The sequence below is a fragment of the Amborella trichopoda genome, chromosome 13, assembly GCF_054954075.1.
Source record: "Amborella trichopoda isolate Santa Cruz 75 chromosome 13, AtrichopodaSantaCruz75HAP2 v2.0, whole genome shotgun sequence".
NCBI classification, from domain to species: domain Eukaryota; kingdom Viridiplantae; phylum Streptophyta; class Magnoliopsida; order Amborellales; family Amborellaceae; genus Amborella; species Amborella trichopoda.
In genome coordinates this window covers 22682501-22687782 of record NC_142348.1, presented here as the reverse complement: position 1 = coordinate 22687782, position 5282 = coordinate 22682501, and the positions used below count along the sequence as shown (strand labels likewise).

General features: G+C 35.7%; 1 long non-coding RNA gene across 5 annotated transcripts in view; it reads left to right on the top strand.

Annotated features, from left to right (window-relative positions):
• The first annotated feature begins 4659 nt into the window (after positions 1 to 4659).
• LOC148779088 (uncharacterized) overlaps positions 4660 to 5282 on the top strand; it is a 16401-nt gene continuing 15778 nt past the window's right edge. For 3 of the 5 annotated variants that reach the window (XR_016048228.1, XR_016048227.1, XR_016048226.1), the window contains exon 1: positions 4667 to 5166. This is a non-coding gene — a long non-coding RNA (uncharacterized LOC148779088). Of the gene's footprint in view, positions 5167 to 5282 lie in introns of all 5 variants that reach the window. The other 2 variants (XR_016048225.1, XR_016048223.1) reach the window with 2 other exon arrangements.

The window sequence follows — 5282 nt, the reverse complement described above, 5'->3', positions numbered from 1 at the left end:
AGCCTTTGGAACTCTTCCGCTCTCAGTATGATAGGTAAAGCCTGTATTTCTATGATATGGAATACATGGGTGAATTTGACCCCGAATGTGTTTGCTCTCTGGTAGTTCATTAGGAGTCATGATGTTTTTTTTAAACATTTGAAATTAATGTTGCACATTTTTCAGAGCGACCAGACCGAAGTGAAGAGAAGCTTGGTACTGTCGTTTCAGTTAGATTTGGGCCGCTTCAATCAAATTTGGGTATGATTCAAGCCGATTTTGCTGAAGCTTGGCCTCTTCGGCCTAAGCAAAGAAATATCTATATAAAAATATTTTTTCTTTTTTCATTTTTTTGAAATTTTTTTTATTTTTTCATTATTTTTATTTATTTTAGATATATATCTAATTTATTTATTAAATTAAAAATATTTGAAGTCTTCCCCCGATCGGCTAAAGCACTGAATTGCTTCATTTTCTCACCAAATCGAAGACGACTCCGAAGAGAATCTGACAACATTGTGCACATATAATTTTCTAAACAATATAAACCAACTCCAAACATTACATGATCAACTCTTCATACCACAAAACATTTAAAAACTCAAAATTACAGCAAATAAGTGAAAAGTATCAAGGGGAAGCCAATTGTCAAACTCTCTGTGCCAAGATCACATAAGCCGACCTTTTAGGGTCTTAATTTTGTCCCATGTATGACAGCATGGACGACTGTGATACAAAGGGCTTGTCTCACTTATGTGACGGCAAGCTTATGCTCAATTATTAACCACTTTATTAGCTTCAAAATGAGAGACATAAATGTACTTTTGATGATAATGTTGATAAAAACAATGAGCATAGACATCTTATGATGTATGGGAGTATATGACCATAGACAAGAGAAAACAAGTATTGATTCACAAGGGAAATGCTTTAGGATCAAATGACTATGATGGGGCATTCAAAGAATCACTAAATGCTTGCTAGTATGCATGAAATATCTCATATAATTCTCAGAGAAATTAGATTGACAAAATGGTAGAGAAAGTGGTGTCTAAATTCAAGATTGAAAATTAGACTATGCACATTACGTGGTGTGGATGCATAGTTTTACAAGGTAATCAAAGATCACAAACACTCGAGCATAAAAGGAGAAAATTTTTATTGTAAACACAAATTTACAGCAATAAAAAGACAGGAGAAATACTCTAAAAATAAAAGAGTAGAGGCTATGGGGATCACCTTAAGTATGGAGCATCAAGTGGGCTAGACACCGTAAAGAAATCAAATGGCCATATCTATATTTGCTCAAAAGGAAATGAAGCCATTTCAAAAATTTCACCTGACCTTAGCCAATAGATGATGCCACACCAAAATGTGATTTATACTATGATTATCATCCAAGACTTAAGGCCTAAGCCAAAATTTCATGATGTATCCTCAACCCTAGACACATGTGAAAAATAACTACATGAGTGCCATCTAAAGCGTGTGACAAAATTACTCACTTAAGTAATAGAACTATTTTTCATTTAAACTATATAAAACTCCTTATTATAAAACACACAAATTCCAAGGAAAGACACCTAAGGGGGTTTTATGTTAGATGCATGTCGGTCCCATGAGGTGCCCTGTGTCACCTTATAGCCACTTGGATAGTACGTGTGGCCTCCACTAGCTTTCTTTGATTGAAATATACCCCAAATAAATTAAAAAACCTCATATTCTTGCTCCAAAAAAATTTTAAAAATTGCCAAAATTTCTTAAAAATCTCAAAATCATTTTTCATATAAAAAAAATACTTATTTTGATATCAAAACAAAATTGGACAAGAGGTAAATGAGATCTATGGGTTGAAATTTTAGTATCAGAGTACTGCACTGCGCTAGTTCGGGATGATGGTCCATTCACTTGGAATGACGTAACAAGCCTATAATCCAAAGGCTCTGGTAAGGACGCATAATATGGTTTATCAATGTCATCCCAGTCAATTTTCCATTACTTTTAGGTGTGAGTGAATTACAGGTGCGCTCCTGGGGACATAGAAACAATAATATATAGGGTCCCTGCACATGTGTACCAGCTCTTCCTAGTTGGATAATTACACTTAGAAGAGTGGCTTCTTGCGCAATTGTGAGTGCACATGCCACAAGTTGTTCTCGTATCAGAGTGTAGACTCATTCCCTATGAGTCATGACCATCTCATGTAGGGTTATTATACTTAGATATTGGGGTTCTTATTTCCTTTTAGTTCTCTTAACCCTATCCAACACATAATCACATGAGGCATATAGTCTAAGTATATCAATGACTTAGAGGCGACCCTCACACTTCTAAAAGCATTGATCAACAACCGCATATAAGAAGAAAAATGACCTTCCAAAATAACTCCCACAAAACAAGTATTTGTAATGATGTTAGGACAGCATGAAACATTAGGATCCCACACAATCCATAAACCCCCACAGGCACCGACATAATCCGCCCCACAAAAAATAACAAACCCAAAATCCAAATCTCCTTAACAATAAAAAGAGACGGATTTGGTAATTTAGTTTCATACAATAACAAAACATCAACTTATATTTATGGACAAGAAGCTTTACCTCCTTCTTACGATGCAACTCACCGAGGCCCCGAACATTCCAACTTATTAGCTTCATTTTGGTGCATAAGTAGCTCCATTTTCGACAAGCTCCTTACCTTCCCAGCGGATATGGACGTACATGATTCTACGGGTTCCATTACACTGTCATCACTTAGGATGATCAAACCACCACCACCTTGATCCATTTTTGAGGTACAAGGCTAGGCGATGATCTTGTAGGCTTGGGAATACTCTTGGCAATCCCTTTGCCCTCAGCTTTTGTCTTCTCAGCAGGAGTCTCGATGACCTTGTCTCCCACCTTACTTCTTCTTCCTCCTTGGCCCTCTAGACCTTTCCTCATAAAGCATCTGCAACCTGTCTATTCAGAGCATTGAAAGTCACTCCCATGTCCCCAAGGATACTTTCAAAATCCTCATGTTCATCACCATCAGATGAGAGAACTTGTCATCCTTAAAAGAAATCAACTCTAGGTTTTCAGCTGGGAAAACATTGAACGGGGGAATCATCAATGCTTCCTCAATAGAACCATCCATCGCCACCATAGTTTGAACTTGTTGAGGGTCCACAATAGCATTACTAGGATTCTCTGTTTGCATTTCTTCTTCATGATCAAGATTAATAAGAGGCGGTCTCTACTGCTCTGTTGAAGGGTTCCCTTCTTAACAACCAGTCTAAATGGTAGGAGTTTTTTCTGTGCCATGGTATTCAAGAAGCTAGAAAATGTCCACAAAAAATTACTATTAAACTTAAGCAAACACTTAGCCAAACGGATTGCGTCTTCTTCCCTCAGAGATGTAGTTACAAAAAGTTACTATTAAACTTAAGCAAACACTTTTTTGTAGTTGAAAAAATGGATTACTCTCTAATGACTTTGCTTAAGAACTCTTTTAACTTCTAACTTATCATTATGACAAAAGATAAATCCAAACTTCTTAACCGGTGGATCATAAGAAAGCTATCATGCTCTACCAGCCTAGTTGCTCAAATCAAAAAGGTCATTAGACGGGGAACAAAAAGGACCAACCAACAATAAAGCAATATGCTTGGAAGTATGAGAACCACACTACATCTGAATTAACAAAAAAAATAGTTTGACTCTTAAGGGAAAACGAGCTAAGATATAATTTAAGCTTTTAACTTTGTCCACTTTTGATTGTGAAATCTATGCGAAGGAACTCATTTTTTTCTCTTGAAATTTATATCAAAGAAATGAACTTTCAACTTAGTTCACTTTTGATTGTGAAATTTAGGCGAAGAAACTCATTTTGTTCTCTTGAAATTTATATCAAATAAATCAGTCTTGTACTCCAGGAAATTCAAGTATGTTGGACACCTACAGGAGTACCGTTGCAGGTCCCTTCTATGTGTATTTGGAAGGGACCGCATCGTTTCCAGATTTCTATTCTTTTTTCTTTTTCTCAAATTTATTTTTGTTTGAGGTATCACCATCTTCAGATTGGCAACTTGTTGTATGCACCAGGGGACAAATTCTTAAATTTGTATTCCCAGAGGCATAAAACATCTATCTTAAAGATGGATTCATATGGGTAGTTTCTCTCGAAAAAAGTTATAACCAATGGTCTAAATATTTCATTCGTAAAATTATCTGTTTCAGCTTTTAAAATTTGTTTTTCTAATAAATTCATGATATCCATGTTAAAGGTTATATATTCCTTAAAAATTAGGTCTAAAATTTATCTCAAAAATGAATTTTTAAGAGATGACTCATCTCTATATATGAGTCCCTATGAGTCCCATGACTCGTAGAAACCCTTTCCCTTTCTAATTACTACGTCTCCATAAATAACATGTGGAAAATTGTTTCATATGGATTGGACAACATTTCTACATATGCGGTTCAGAACGTGTAAAGCATCAATTTTAAAGATAAATATAAAATAATACAAACTAACGGTCTAAATATTTTCTTATTAGATTTATTAATTTTAATTTTTAAAATTTATTTATTTAAGTCATAAAATCCATCTGAAAAATAGATTTATGAACAGGCCCGTATTTCTATTTGCCGCGTAGAAACTAGGTCTTACTATATATATGCCAGCCAATGTTACCTAGAGAGAGGGAGGGCGAGAGAGAGAATTTTGCAAGAAGTTGCCAACCGTTGGATGTGTTTCGGCAGAATCCAATGTCCCAACCAATGGAAAAAACGAATCCAACCGTCACAAACAAATGACCGTTGATAGCGGTGCCTTTATATATCTCGACCAGACAAGAACAATGCCATTTGAAAACCAAACTTAACGAGTTTAGAGAGAGAAAAAGAGAAGAAGAGAGAGAAATAAAAGAGAAGAGGCAGAAGAATAGAGAGAAGAAGAGAGACGAAGAAGAGAGGAGGCAGAATAATAGAGAGAATAAGGGTTAGTGGTTGAGGGGGAGATAGGACTGGTTTTTCCTTGCTCTCCTCTTAGTTCACTCTTCTCACAGTAGCAGAAACCCTAATTTTTGAATCCATGTCCTTTTTTTATTTTCTTCTGTTATATCCGGTCTTGGAGCTGTCGTTTTTTGGCAAAATTTGGAAGAGGAGATGGCAACAACCAGGAATGTAGTGCCCCTAATCAGAGGTAATAGATCATTTTAGGGTTTATTTATTTTGTGGTGAATTATCTGAAATTTTAGCTGCTTGCTCGTGTAGAATCTAGTTTGTTTTTTTCATCAGGAAGGATTTTTTTTGGACTCA